The following is a 16,529-nucleotide window of genomic DNA, read 5'->3' on the forward strand; positions in this document are numbered from 1 at the left end:
AGAGAAGAAATGATGGAGTGTTATCCCTCTGCCAAACCTGGCAAGTGTACCCCCTAGGTCATCCACCTCCCTATCTCCTACCATCCACACACACATCATTGTTCTCACCCTAAATGAGATTGAAATCTCAGAGATGATAAATATTTCAGCAGAAGCATTGATGATGCAAAGCTTGCTTGGTATGTGTGCTTCACATATGAGGTCTTACTTATGCCTTACAAACATCCTTTGAGTTTTTTGTCATCACCCTCATGGCACGCGAGCAATAAAACTTCAGCAAGAGGAAAGTGACTTTGCCAAGGTCATGTATCTCTTAAGAGGTTATAGGTCTCTAAACGAGACCACACATTCTGCTTGTGAAACAGCTTCAGATGAATGAAAATGTCATGTGCATTGCAGCTGCTCTGCACCTGTGGCTCCTCCCACTTCTGCCAGACTGTATGGCTTGAGGCAAATTACCCAACCTCTCTGTGCCTCAGTGTCCCCATTTGAATAATGGTGATGATACTCACATATTGCTTCCCTCACATGATTGTTGGATTTAAATTTAGGTAATATATTGAGACTTCCCTAGCGGTCCGGTGGTTAGGACTCTGAGCTTCCATTGCAGGGGTTGCAGGTTCAATCCCTGATGGGGAAACTGAGATCCCACATGCTTGCAGAGTGTGGCAAAAAAAAAAAAAAGCAACTATACGCCAATAAAAATTAAATAAATGTAATTAATAACATGTAAAGAGCTTAGAAGAGCACTTGGTTCACAGAAAGCACTATTTGTGAGCTGCTGCTATTATCATTATTATTATTTAGAAATTTTATGCTCAGCAAGTGGTTCTTCCAATATTTTAACAATTTGAGACAGGATTGGAGAGGGAGTGTGTTGAGCTTCTCTTAAGATGAGAGACATTTAAACATTAATGTGGCAAATGCTACTCACTGCCTTCCTCATCCTCCTGCCTTCTTTCGTATTTACAGAACCCTGACTCTCTGCAGAGGAACAACTGTCTCAGCTATAAGACTACATTTCTGAGCCTCCTCTGGTCTTGTGAAAGGGATTCCAAACAATTTCTGGAAAGGTTTTCCTTTTTTGCTCAAGGAGCTTTCTTTCTCCTTGTTGTTTTCTCCTTCATAATCTCCCTTCCTGAATTGCTGACTGAAGGAAGGATGTGGTGCAGCCATCTTGTGATAATGAGGCAGTTATAAGAGGAAGGCCATGCACTAGGTCATGAAGATGCAAGATGTTATGCAAACCTGAAGTGCCTACTTCTAGACTCGTGGCTGTTTGAGAAAAAGGAATCACTTCTATGGTTTCACTTTCAAGCTCCTGAGCACAATTTCTAGCCAATACTAACAGTGGCCTTCAGTGGACCTAGATAGAGAGATGGGTGTCTCTCAGCTGCCAGTTTTCTGGGCCCCTGAAAATGTGTGCACCAAACACAGCCACATCTCATTCTTCTTCAAATGTACACCAATTGTCATGCTGTTCTCCCAAAGATCTCATGCTGGAACATGAGCTCTTCACATGTTATGGCAAGGCTTCACATGTCATCTCAGTCCTGCCTTGCCTGTGCAGGCCTGGGGAATGTGCTAAACTTTCCAAATACTGGTCTCTGAGCATAGATAGAGACAATCAAAGCTGCTTCACTGGGTTGTTCTAAACCACACTCGATAAAGCTGGAAATGATCACAATTGGTTCCTGTTCTTGAAACATGTTCGGTGAATGGCAACTATGAATACCATATCCTGCCTACCTCACATTAGTATCAGAGACTCACTTCTATTTGACTGTATAAACAGGAACAAAGTTCTACTTCAAAAAGAAGGGCGTGATTAAGCTCTGTCAGCATATGTGTGTGTGGTCAATTTTACTTTTCTTTTTTTTTTTAAAAGAAAGTTGATTTTATTTACCCATATTTTGCTTATTATGTACTTTCTTCCTAATATTTAAAGATAGCATCTTTTATCATTTCTGTTTAGAAAAATTCTTTTAGGGTAGATCTTGATGGAAAATTCTCTTGCTTTTTCTTTATCTAAAGATACATTAATTTTCACCCTCATTTCTGAAAGATATTTTTACTGGACATAAAATTTTGTATTGACAGTTCTTTTCTTTCTGCACATAAAAAATTTCTGACCTCCAAGTTATTGTGATGGAACTTAACTATAATTTTACTTTTCTTAAATATGTGTTTATTTGACTACACAGATCTTATTAATAGTTGCGGCACTCAGAATCTGCTGTCTTCGTTGCAGCATGCAAACTCTTAGTTGTGGCATGTGGGATCTAGTTCCCTGACCAGGGATCGAACCTGGGCCCCCCGCATTGATAGTGTGGAGTCCGAGCCACTGGACCACCAGGGAAGTCTCATGGTCACTTTTTCTTGACCACCGTGTTCGTTTAGTCATCTGCATGTTGTTGTGTTTCCAGAGTGTTTTTCAAAAGAGATTAATGTTTTTATTGCACTGTAGTTGATTTAAAATGTTATATGAGTTTCACGTGCACAGCATGGTGAATTAGCTTAGTTTTTTTTTTTTTTTGTAGATTAGATTACATTGTAAGTTTTTTTATAAGATATTTGATATAATTCCTTGTGCTCTACCATATCCTTTTATTGCTTATCTATTTTATACATAGTAGTTTTTATCTGTTAATTCCATACTCCTAATTTGTCCCTCCCCACTTTCTTCTCCTCTTTGGTAACCAGAAGTTTGTCTTCTATATCTGTAAGTCTGTTTCTGTTTTGTGTATATATATTCATTTGTATTATTTTTTTAGAGTCCACATACAAATGATATATGGTATTTGTCTTTGTATGACTTATTTCACTAAGCATAATATTCTCTAGGTCCATCCATGTTGTGCAAATGGTATTACTTCGTTCTTTTTATGACTGAGTAATATTATATCATGTATATATCACGTCTTCTTAATTCAGTTGTCTGTTTTGGGGCACTTGGGCTGCTTCTGTATCTTGGCTATTGTAAATAGAGCTGCTATGAAGGTTGGGACATATGTATGTTAATCTTATAATGTCAATTAGTATAAAACCAGCTGCAATATAAAAATTTCCCTTATAATGAAACAAACGTAGGAATTTAAAAACAAACCTACAATAGAAGCATATGGCAAACAGGAAGCCTCCTACCTTGCTGGTAGAAATGGAAGAAGGTGCAGCAACTTGGGAAAACTTTGTCTTACAATGCTCAACATAGCTTTACCACGTGACCTGGCAATTTCAATACTAGATATGTATGCAAAAGAAATGAAATTTTATGTCCAGACAAAGACTTGCACACGAGTGATTTCAGCACCATTATTAACAATGATAAAAAATTGGAAGCAGCACAAATGTCCATCAGCTTATGAATGGGTAAGCCCAATGTGTGATATTCATGCAAAGAAACAGTAAGCAATAAAAAGAAATGGTCTGTTGATAAAGATAGCAACATGGGCTGAACCTCAAAACCATTATTCTAAGTGAAAGCAGCAGACACAAGACCACATATTGCATGATTCCATTTACATGAAAAATGTCCAGAGAAGGCAAACTGTTACAGAGACAGAAGGTAGATTAGTGGTTGCTAGGGGCTTAGGATAGAAATGGAGATTAACCGTAAATAAGCATGAGGGATCTTGCTAGGATGGTGGAAATACCCTCAAAATGGTCTAGATGATCGCACAATTTGGGAAATGTAATTACAGTGATTGAAATATACACCAGCAATGGTTGTATTAAATAGTATTTAAAATGTACTTCAATACATATGTTTTAAAACCCCAAAGCTGTTTCATGGTGAAGAATTCTTTGTGTATTTTAAGAGTCAGTGGAAAATAGGAAGAATTCTGAAGGCTAGAGTATTATCAAATAAGAGGTAGACATGCCTTGGCTAAGTCAAAATTAGGGTGAGGAAAGGGAAGGGTGATGGGGTACAAGAAACTGTGAATGTTGTATTAGAGAGTCAGCCCCGATATTGAACACCTATATCGTTGGTGTGATGTTGAGAGAAAACTACATTATTGGGAAACTTCATGGTAAAAAGAGTGGAAATCCTATTAAGAAAGTTTTGTCATAGACTCACCTTGAACACAAATGAAAGCACTTACACGTAACTTTTTGGGAAGTAAGTCATCCGTGTACAGAAATGCTTCTAAATTTCTTGATTATCATCATCCAAGTGTCACTAGTATCAAACAGATATAATACTCATAGAAAATAATACATCTTTGTAAAGTTTTTTTAAAGGTTGTAAAATTTGTATGTAATTTTCTAAAAATGTCAAGTATTTCATCAGCCAAAGCTGCCCAGGAGACTTACCCATGAGGCTATTATAAATTGAAGGAATTTCACACTTACGATCTGTTTGGCTTTAATGAATTGGATTTCATGCCCTAAATGGCTGTGATTGTAAAAATATGTTTTAAAAATTAGGATGTAGTGGGCTTTCCTTATCAAAATTTGTGACATCTTTCTATTTCAAGTCAACAGATTACAAATTAATATTTATGTGCGGAGACTTTCTGAAGGTATCTGGTATTAGTTTTTTCGACTAATGGACACTGTGATTTCTGTTTCCCATCACAGAACACCTGTCTTTTTTTTTCCCTTTTGTATCTTGTTTTGTTCTTTCTGACCATACCACAGCATGTGGGGATCTTAGTTCCCTGACCAGGGATCAAACCCGTGCCCCATGCAGTAGAAGTGCAGAGTCTTGACCACTGAACCACCCAGAACACCTGTCTTAAACATCATCTATAACTAGATTGTCAACATTCAGACTCTCCTTCAACAGTCCCCACCTCCACTGGTGAAAGGAAGGCTTTGGTAATTAATCATGATGTTTTTCCATTAAGCCCTGACCTAGCTTCAGACTGCCACTACCAATCACCCAAGTTTGCTCTTGATATGCAATCTATTTGCTAGCCCAACTCTGGAAGAATCAAGCCCCCTAATGAGAATGTCACCAAAATGTCATGAAAGAGAGTGTGCTTTCTGTGACAAGACAGGACAGGGACAGTGACTGTTACCAGTGCAAAGACTTGCAACCCACTCAGTCATGTAAGTCAGTCCACTGTGGCTTATTTCCATTGTTTTGTTGTTGTTGTTCAGTTGCTCAGTTGTGTTCGACTCTTTGCAACCCCACAGACTGCAGCATGCCAGGCTTCCTTGTCCTTCACCAACTCCCAGAATTCACTCAGACTCACGTACATTGAGTCGGTGATGCCATCCAGCCATCTCCTCCTCTGTCGTCCCCTTCTCCTCCTGCCCCAAATCCCTCCCAGCATCAGGGTCTTTTCCAATGAGTCAACCCTTCACAGGAGGTGGCCAAAGTATTGGAGTTTCAGCTTCAGCCTCAGTCCTTCCAATGAACACCCAGGACTGATTTCCTTTAGAATGGACTGGTTGGATCTCCTCGCAGTCCAAGGGACTCTCAAGAGTCTTCTCCAACACCACAGTTCAAAAGCATCAATTCTTTGGTGCTCAGCTTTCTTCACAGTCCAACTCTCATATCCATACATGACCACTGGAAAAACCATAGCCTTGACTAGACAGACCTTTGTTGACAAAGTAATGTCTCTGCTTTTCAATGTGCTATCTAGGTTGGTCATAACTTTTCTTCCAAGGAGTAAGCGTCTTTTAATTTCATGGCTGCAGTCACCATCTGCAGTGATTTTGGAGCCCCAAAAAATAAAGTCTGACACTGTTTCCACTGTTTCCCCGTCTATTTCCCATGAAGTGATGGGACCAGATGCCATGATCTTCGTTTTCTGCATGTTGAGCTTTAAGCCAACTTTTTCACTCTCCTCTTTCACTTTCATCAAGAAGCTCTTTAGTTCTTCTTCACTTTCTGCCATAAGGGTGGTGTCATCTGCATATCTGAGGTTATTGATATTTCTCCCGGCAATCTTGATTCCAGCTTGTGCTTCTTCCAGCCCAGTGTTTCTCATGATGTACTCTGAGAGTTAAATAGTTAAATAGGCAGGGTGACAATATACAGCCTTGATGTACTCCTTTTCCTATTTGGAACCAGTCTGTTGTTCCATGTCCAGTTCTAACTGTTGCTTCCTGACCTGCATACAAATTTCTCAAGAGGCAGGTCAGGTGGTCTGGTATTCCCATCTCTTTCAGAATTTTCCACAGTTTCTTGTGATCCACACAGTCAAAGGCTTTGGCATAGTCAATAAAGCAGAAATAGATGTTTTTCTGGAACTCTCTTGCTTTTTCCATGATCCAGCGGATGTTGGCAATTTGGCCTCTGGTTCCTCTGCCTTTTCTAAAACCAGCTTGAACATCTGAAAATTCACAGTTCACGTATTCCTGAAGCCTGGCTTGGAGAATTTTGAGCATTACTTTACTAGCGTGTGAGATGAGTGCAATTGTGCAGTAGTTTGAGCATTCTTTGTCATTGCCTTTCTTTGGGATTGGAATGAAAACTGACCTTTTCCCTGTGGCCCCTGCTGAGTTTTCCAGATTTGCTGGCACATTGAGTGCAGCACTTTCACAGCATCATCTTTCAGGATTTGAAATAGCTCAACGGGAATGCCATAATCTGCAGAATGCTTTTTCATGTTTCTGTGCAGGAGAGGTAAAACAAAGAAAGGAAACTATCAAATAATATGATTTCAGTTAAAATGTCAGCTGTGCTAAGTCACTTTAGTCATGTCTGACTCTTTGTGACCCCATTGACTATAGCCGACCAGACTCTTCTGTCCATGGGATTTTCCAGGCGAGAATACTAGAATGGGTTGCCATTTCCTTCTCCAGGGGATCTTCCTGACCCAGGGATCAAACCCACGTCTCCTGCATTGGCAGGTGGATTCTTTACCACTGAGCCACCAGGGAAGCCTGAAATGTCAGCTATACTATCTAAATGAATGTTTGTATATATGCATAGTTTTTCATAAAAGATTAACATATTTTGGCTTAAAGGTATATTCTGTGTATTCTTCTTCTTCCACATCAGTATATACCGAATTACTTATTTCTTTTAAAAAAAAATCTGCATGATAATCAAAAGGAAAGTTTTACTATAATTGATTCAGCCATTCACCTACTGACAGGTAAGTCTCTTCCCAATATTTTGTCAGTGTGAATAATTCTGCACACATCCTTATGTACTGGTGATTTTACTACTGAAGATAAAATCCCAATTGAGATTTATGGGTCAAAGAATATTTAATTCTTTAGGATAATAAGCAAGGCCAAATTAATTTTCAGAACGCCAAAGCAATTCATTTGTCTGACAACGTTTTGTGAAAGTTCTTATTTAGCAACAAGCTCCCTGGACTTAGATGTTAGCTCATTTTTTCCTAATCTGATGAGGAACTGTGTAATCTTTGTGGTTCTATTTTGTCTTGACTGCTCATAAGGAAGAGTGTTTTCCAGATGTTTTCTGGCCTCTGGCAGCTTCTCTTTGGGGATGTGCCTGTTGATGCCCTATGCTAAGGTTTTGGGTTTTTTTAATTAATTTATTTTTTATTGAAGGATAATTACTTTATAAAATTTTGTTGTTTTCTGTCAAACCTTAATATGAATCAGCCATAGGAACACATATATCCCCTCCCTTTTGAACCTGCCTCCCATCTCCCTCCTCATCTCACCCCTCTAGGTTGATACAGAGCCCCTGTTTGAGTTTTCTGAGCCATACAGAAAATTCCCAAAAAACTAGGAATAAAGCCACCATGTGACCCAGCAATTCCACTCTTAGGCATATACCCTGAGGAAACCAAAATAGAAAAAGACGCATGTATCCCATTGTTCATTGCAGCACTATTTACAATAGCTAGAACACGGAAGCAACCTAGATGTCCACTGACAGATGAATGGATAAAGAAATTGTGATACATATATGCTAAGGGTTTTGTTTCTTGTTGTTTGTCTTATAACAAGGGCACCTTATTATCTTTAAGTGTCCTTGTCCTGTGTCAAGATGGTGACATTTCCGTTCAGTGATACAGCTACCATGTATCTCTCTTTTGCTTTTGTTGATGGTGCCTTCACCAACCAAAGTTAAACAGTTATATGGATGTGAATTGTTGTCTATTTTATATGACAGTTCATGATCCCCAAATATGTAAATATTCTCTTAAACACTAGGATTAATGCCAGTAAGGGGTCAGAATAAGAGAAAAGTAGAAAAGCATTATTTAAATTGCTATATGATTTGATTAATTGAATGAGCATGAATTAATTTGAAAATTAAAAATATGAAGAAGGAAGGAAGGGAGGGAGGGTGGGAGAGAGGGAAGAAAGAAAAAAAAAACAGAAAAATGAAAGTAGTTAGGGGAGGATTTGACCTGAAGAAGCAGGACAAGGAAATCGTTTTGGGGTGGGGGTGACACCGATGGAACTCTTCTGTATCTTTACTGTGGTGATGGTCATAAAACTATACTCTTGTCGAAACTCACAAAAGTGTGCACAGTAAGAAGAAACTGTACTGTATGTTAATTGAGCATAATCAGTTTCATGAGAGAAAAGATTCCCATTATATGAATCTAGCTTTACCCTGATGACAAAATTTGACAATAGTTGAAAAACAAAGAAAAATAAGGGTCAACTCATTTGGGAGCATAGGGGCCAAAATCTTACCTAAAATATTAGTAAATCAAATCCAACAGTGTGTTAAAAATATGACCAAGTAGAGATTGTGTTGGAATACAATTCAGTAGGTATTCAACATTAGAACATCAGGGAATCAGCTTTAGGAGTTTCTCCAGTGTCTCTGCATTATTGCAGTTTAGAGCAGAGGATTCTTTGTTCAGGGGTCCAGGGGGTGTTGTCCTGGACACTGAGGGGTGTTTAGCAGCATCTCTGGCCTCCACTGGGCTTTCCAGGTGGCTCAGATGGTAAAGAATCTGCCTGCAATTCAGTAGACATGGGTTTGATCCCTGGGTTGGGAAGATCCCCTGGAGAAGGTCATGGCAACCCACTCCAGTATTCTTGCCTGGAGAATCCCATGGACAGAGGAGCTGGGCTATATATAGTCCATGGGGTCACAAAGAGTCAGACATGACTGAATGACTAACACTTTCACTTTTTCACTGGTCTTTACTACCTAGATATCATAGTAACCTCCATCATATATGACAATCAAAAATATCTCCAGAAATTGCCAGATATTCCCTGGGTGGCAAAATCTCCCCTACATGAGAAACTGGTTAAAATCATTGATCAATAGAATAAATAAAGAAACATGTGATCATCTTGATGTCTTATAAACATCTGAAGAAAATGTCTCAAAGATTTTTAAAATACACAATAAGCTCAAGTTGTAGGAATGGATGAGAATTTTTTTTAACTATATGAAGACTAGATACCAAAACTCCACATCAGACACCATATGTAATGCTTAAATATGGAAATATAAAAATGTTGCTGGAATCTTTCACCAATTAGTAGGTTTATACTGGGTATCCTATGTCAGTACTCAAAAAATATTGGAGGCTGCACCTACTCTGTGTTGGTTTAGTTGGAGATAGATTTTGAGGGAGGCAGAGACGAGGGTGTCTACTGGGGTGATGGGGGGCCTTTATCCTTCACTATGTTGTTGGTTGTACTGGCAGCTTCTTGGCAGCAGGGATGATTATCTGCCTTTGTGACTTCCTGCAGGACCTGAGCTTAGTGAGAAAGTACATAAACAGTCTAGCAAAAGAAATAGATTTGCTTTCGGTTTTCCTGGCTGTCCTGTTGGCTCGCATTTTTCCCCTGCTGTTTTCCTCATTTATTGGACGGTTCTGCCGTGATGCTGTGCACAGGAAACTTTACTCTGCTTTCTTAGGCATGATTTGGAACTGTCAGCGGCAGGATGTGTGTGGCGATGATTGACAGTTTTTTAAAATTAATTTTTATTGGAGTATAGTTGCTTTACAATGTTATGTTAGTTTCTACTGTACCACAAAGTGAATCAGCCGTATACACATATATTCCCTCTTTTTTGGACTTCCTTCCCATTCAGGTCACTTTTTTTAACGTATTTTATATTGGAGTGTAATTGATAAACAACACTGTGATAATTTCAGGTGTACAGCAAAGTGATTCAGCTATGCATATACATGTATAGATTGTTTTTTAAATTATTTTCCCATTTAGGTTGTTACAGAATATTGAACAGAGTTCCCTGTGCTGTACAGTAGGTCCTGGTTGGTTATTCACTTTAAATATAGCAGTTTGTACATGTCCATCCCAACTCCCTAATTATCCCTCCCCTACCAACCACCCTTGCCCCCTGGTAACCATAAGTTTGTTCTCTAAGTCTGAGTTTCTTTCTGTTTTGTAAATAAGTCCATGTGTATAATTTCTTTTTAGATTTTGCAAGTAAGTGATGTCATACAATATACATTTACATTTTTAAAAAATATATGACTAAATAAAATCTAGTGGGTACTTGCTACCTGTGAAGTGAAAGACTGTGGACTTGGTATTTTATATTCTTATGTGATAGGGTTTAACTGTGGATGCAGTGAAGAAAACATAGTGTAGTATAGCTTATATATATATATAATATGAATATACATATACACATATATATAGTGTATATGTATACTGTGTGTCTGTATATATATATATACTATTTATTTACTTATTTAGGATTTTCTTGGTTATAACATTAGCTCACATCACTGCAAAGTAGAGTGGTGGTTCCGGTTTGAGGCAAAGCTTCATTAATTCCCCTGAATGACATCACCAGGGTCAGGGTTTCTATCTTCTTTGCCATATTACTTCTGTGGAAGCCTTTGTCTTTAAGCTCCACACATGTCTTCTGTCAGTGCCTGTCTCCCTCATGGTGGCAAAATACTTGCTGCTGCACCTGAACTTAAATCTTTATCCCAGAGCATCCAAGGGAAATAGAAATGCTTCAGGAGTTTCCATGGAATTTCTGGAATTCAGTCCTCTCTCTTTGGCCAAAACTGGGTCATATCCCTCCTCCCTGCGACCCCATCACCGCCAAGACTGATTGGCCAGGTCTACATCCTACACCATGGAAACTTGGGGATGTGACATTAGCACCTCCTGAACCTGGGAGTGAAGCTGGGAAATGGTGGCTCCCCAAGGAAAATACAAGAAAGATGGTGGATTCATTTCCTGCACCTAATTTTCAGGAATAAGGCACCACAAACTAGGTGGCTTCAGATAATGGAAATTCATCCTCTCACAGTTCCATGGACTAGAAATCTGGAGTCAAGGTGTTGGCAGGGCTCTGCTCCTTCTGAAACCTCCAGGGTAGGACTTTTCCCTGTTTCCTTCAAGCTTCTGGTATTGTCAGGAATCCTTGGTGTTCCTCGATTGTAGCACATCCCTCTAATTTCCTCCTCCATCATCACATGACCTTCTCCCTGAGTGTGTATCTGCCCCTGCGTCTTTACATGGCTATTTTAAAATTATTTTATTTATGTATATTTATTTATGGCTGTGATGGGTCTTCGTTGCTGTAGGCTTTTCTCCAGTTGTAGTGAGCAGGGGCAACTCTTGGGATTCTCATTGTGGTGACTTCTCTCGCTGTGGCTCCAGAGCTCTAGGCGTGTGGGCTTCGGTAGTTATAGCGTGCGGGCTTTGTGCTGTGGGGCATGTGAGATCTTCCCAGACCAGTGATCGCACCTGTGTCACCTTCATTGCAGACACTTTCTTCACCACTGGACCTTTACATGGCTTTTTTATCTGCTTCTGCGACCAACCATCGGATTTAGGGACACCAGCTGTTGAGTTTAGGGCCCTAATACATTATGACCTCATCTTAACTAATTACATCTGCAAAGACCCTACTTAAGATCACATTCTCAGGTTCCAAGTACAGATCTTCCCTGATTTACAATAAGATTATGTCTCAATATGTCTTCATATAACCCATCTTAAGTTGAAAATATTGTAAGTCAAAAATGCATTTAATACATCTAAACTCCTGAACATCGTAACTTAGCCTTGCCCTGCTCAGAATACATACGTTAGCCTGCAGTTGGGCAAAATCACCTGTCACGGAACCTATTTTATCGTAAAGTGTTGAATGTCTCATGTAATTTATTAAATACTGTAGTGAAAGTGAAAAACAGAATGGTTGTCTGGTCAAGGATGGTTGTAAGTGTATCAGTTGTTTACCCTGGTCATGATGTGGCTGATGTGAGATGTAGCTGCCACTATCCAGAATCTTGAGGGAGGATTGAATCACGTATCACCAGGCTGGGATAAGGTCACAATTCAAAACTCAAAGTACAGTTTCTATTAAATGCATATCACTTGGACATCATCATAAAGTCTGTAGACACGACTATTTGAGGGCCAGTATTTAACACCATGTTGTGCTAAGTTTCATCTATCGTGTCCAAGTCTGTGCAACCCTGTGGACTGTGGCCACCGGGCTCCGCTGTTCATGGGATTCTCCAAGTCAAGAATATTGAAGTGGGTTGCCATGCCCTCCTCCAGGGATCTTCCAAACCCAGGGATTCATCCGGGGTCTCCTGCATTGCAGGCAGATTCTTTACCGTCTGAGCCACCAGGGAAGTTCAGTGACTTAATTTTGATTCTTTATAATACAGCATCACAGGGCTAGGACACTCAAAGGCGTGTGTGGATTGTGTTCTCACTGGAGGCATAGTGAAATGCTGTAATTCTGCTTAGAAAATATTTTGTAAGGGCTTATTGGGTGTAAGACATTGTTCATTCACAGCCAGCTAAGATGTTTTTAATACTTAATTCATATGACTTCATGGAAAGAATAATTACTCCTTGTTTGTATTTCAATAGATCACTGTCCAAAACCTCTATTACAGTATTTACCATATTGTTTGATTGTCTGTCTCCTAGAATAGATAAAGTGTAATCTCTCCAAGGTCAAAATAAGAGTTTCCTATTCATGTTGCACTCAGCGAAGTACTTGGTGTGCAATAAATATTTGTGGAACTTGAAACCTTGAGGATGTATTACCATCTTCCAAAGACTAAAGGTTCTAGAATGGTGCTTGCTGGAAAGCGGATTTATCTAATGTTTTCTAATATCGCCTGTATTTCTTAGGGTACAAAAATCACCCCATCCTCCCAAATGGGTTTGATGCCCAAACTGTAGGAAATAGCATAGCTTACTTTCTAGAGGAATTTTCTATCTCAAACTAATGATATTAAATGTACAGAAATCTGCCTTCACTAGATATTGTTTGAATCTGTGTGGCTGAAACTGGACTACTGTAGTTTAACCTTTTTAACCCAATAGAGGATTATAGTTTTCTCATGAAGAAAATTAGCCCAGAGGAAGATGGTCCAGGACTGATGCGTTCGATGTCCCAGGTTGGCACCATCTTTCCACTATCCTGTCCCCAAAGTATGGCTTTCTCCCTGTTGGTTTTCAGACAGCTCTTCCCCCTCCTTCCTTCTGTGAAGGAAGAATGAGGCAGGAATGACACGTAGAGCAGGAAAGCTAAGTGTTTTCAGAATCCCCAGCAGACTTCTGCTTCCTAAATGCCTGGCAGAACTGTGCCCTGGCCACCCTGAAGGCAAGGGGAGTCGTTGTTTGTGTTTATCAAAGCTAGGATCACTGCCAACTCAAGCAAAATCGAGGCTCTTATAATAAGAGAAAAAGGGAAATGGATTTTGGATAGACGACTAGCAATGTCATCCACACAGGGTTCCTGAGTAAACAAGTCAGTTTATTCAAACTGCTCCTGCTTCAGAGAGAGAGCTCAGTCATATTTTATTTTCTAAAAAATAGACTTTAGACTCTTAAAAAGCAATGAGTATTTTTGTAAATTTTAGCTCACCGTCTAAAACCTCTATTTTGTAGCATTTACCATAGAATTTGTCTGCCATATATACACATTATATATATGTCGTATGTTGTATATATGACATATAATATGTATTATTATATATGGTATATAATATATGTTTATTAAATACACTTATATTTTAAATATAAATACATTGAAAAATAAATATTGATATTATATATATAGACTGTCTTTCAAATGAGATTTTCTGACATTTTGGCTAATTGTTCCAATGCAGACTGTTGATAAGAAACTAATTTTCAAAGCAAATGAACAGCAACAACAAAAAAGGTGGTTGACGGGAGTACTACATTTCAGTCAACTTCTCCTTTGGTAAATCTAGTTTAAGGTGAAGCTTAAACATACATGGGCTTCCATAGTAGCTCAGTTGGTAAAGAATCCACCTGCAATGCAGGAGAACTCTGTTTGATTCCTGGGTCATGAAGATCTGCTGGAGAAGGGATAGGTTACCCACTCCAGTATTCTTGGGCTTCCCTTGTGGCTCAGCTGGTAAAGAATCTGCCTGCAATGTGTGAGACCTGAGTTCAGTCCCTGGGTTGGGAAGATCTCCTGGAGAAGGGTACAGCTACCCACTCCAGTATTCTGGCCTAAAGAATTCCATGGACTTTATAGTCTATGGGGTCGCAAAGAGTTGGACACGACTGCACAACTTTCAGTTTTATACACACATATTATATCCTTCCCTGCCAAGGTACCATATAAAATATAGAAAAGAAAAGAAAAAGCTATGAACACAGAACAGAGAAAGATGAGATATGGGGGACTGGGAAGAGGAAATGTGGGGATCTGTGTGGTTGGAGGGGGCTGGGGGCAGTGTGGCCCCAGGTGTAAGGATGAACAGCTAAAGGGCTGTGTGTCCCCACAGAACCTCAGAGAGAGCTTAGGACTCAAAAATATCAAGTCTAGCAGAAAGCTAGTGTTACAGCCATTAACCAAAGCACAGGCATTCACTAAAACCAGGAACAAAATAAAGATGTCTGTGCTCTTCCCAAACTTTTAACATTTTGTTGGTGATATTACTCCATTAACTAGACAAATGAAAGCAATTAGAGGCATAAGAATTGGAAAAGGAGACATGAAAGCATCTCTCTTTGCAGATGATATAGTTATATATCCAGAAAATTCCAAGGAATCAATGGGAAAACTGAGAAAAATAGTAAGACAAACTAATGAAATAATGGATTTATAAAAATCAGCACAAAACTCATAGGCATTCTATATGCAGACAACAAAGACTTAACTTTTTATTTTTATTAACAAGACTGCTCTTGTTAGCAAAAATTACATAAAGTGCTGAAGCACAAACTTAGAAAAAAAATTCAAAACCAAAATGTAGGAAATTATAAAACCTTCTTTAAAGTTCAAAAGAAAAATGAAAACCCTATTTCAAAATAGAAAGATATACCATGTCGTTGAATAGGAAGTCTTTACATCATGAAGGTAGTTTTCCTGAAAATAATAAACTCAGTGATCTTTAATAAAATTACTATCGTATTTTTTTTCTGGAGCTATACAGGTTGCTTTAAAAGTTCATTTAGAAAACGAAATGAACAAGAAGATTCATGAATATATTGAACAAGAAAAACACGGTGCAGTATACCTGTGCTGTGCTGTGCTTAGTCACTCAATCATGTCCGACTCTTGCGACCCCGTGGACTGTAGCCCACCGGGCTCCTCTGTCCATGGGGATTCTCCAGGCTAGAATAGTGGAGTGGGTTGCCATGCCCTCCTCCAGGGGATCTTCCCAACTTGGAGGTCAAACCCAGGTCTCCTGCATTGAAGGTGGATTCTTTCCCATCTGAGCCACCAGGGAAGCCTACCTAATCTTATAACATATGAGATGGGACTTCCCTGGTGGTCCAGTAGCTGACTCCATGCTTCCAACCCAGGGGACCTGAGTTCAGTCTCTAGTCAGGGAACTAGATCCCACATGCCACAACTAAGAGTTTGCATGCTGCAACTAAGACCTGCCACAGCCAAATAGATGAATAAATATTAAAAAAATTAAAAAGCATATCAGAAATCTTGTATAATTAAAGCAGGATCATAGTATTGGTCTTTGTAGTATTGTTACATGGGTAGTGAGATAAATCGATAAGTCATAGTAGAAAAAATTTATCATACTGAGATTTATTATGAGAAAGCATTACAAATCAGTGGAGAAAAGATGAACTTTTTAATAAGAGGTATAGGAATAGCTGAATACACCTTGTGAAAATGACATGATATGCTGCTCTGCGCATATCATACCAGGGTAAATAACACATGAATCAGAGATGTAAATGTAAAAACAAAACACACTGAAGCAATAAATGCAAATACTAGTAGATAATATGGATGAATTCCTCCATAATCTGAAATTCCTCCATAATCTGAGAAAAAAAAAAAAACCCTCCTAGGACCCAAAATTCAGGGAGAAAAAAGATAGACAAATAGGATGACATAAACAAAGCTATGAATGGGGGAAAATTCACCAGAAGGCAAACATAACAAACTTCAGAAAATATCTATAAATTTTAAGACAGACCTAACCATATACCTATGAAGAATTTTTAAAACCAGAGAGAAAAAAGGTCACTGGCCCTAAAGGGAAACGTTCAGAGGTATAAACAGTTTGCAGAAAGTAAAAGCACATGGTCATTCAATATATCAAATATGCTCACTGTTGCTCATATACAAGGAGATGTAAATTAAAAGTGTTTTGAGATACCACATCTCAACCCCCACCCCCAAATTAATAAAAAAAATTGAATGTTTCATA

General features: G+C 38.9%; 1 protein-coding gene and 1 non-coding gene across 2 annotated transcripts in view; one reads left to right on the forward strand and one right to left on the reverse strand.

The window, feature by feature from the left end:
- Nucleotides 1–16,529, forward strand: part of TMEM132D (transmembrane protein 132D) — an 896,829-nt gene that overhangs the window by 531,254 nt on the left and 349,046 nt on the right. The gene's annotated exons all lie outside the window — the stretch shown is intronic.
- On the reverse strand, nucleotides 2,287–2,359 carry TRNAD-AUC. Its single transcript has one exon. It is a non-coding gene; the product is annotated as a tRNA-Asp (tRNA).

The sequence above is a fragment of the Bison bison genome, unplaced genomic scaffold (genome assembly GCF_000754665.1).
Source record: "Bison bison bison isolate TAMUID 2011002044 unplaced genomic scaffold, Bison_UMD1.0 scf7180017864160, whole genome shotgun sequence".
NCBI lineage: Eukaryota > Metazoa > Chordata > Mammalia > Artiodactyla > Bovidae > Bison > Bison bison.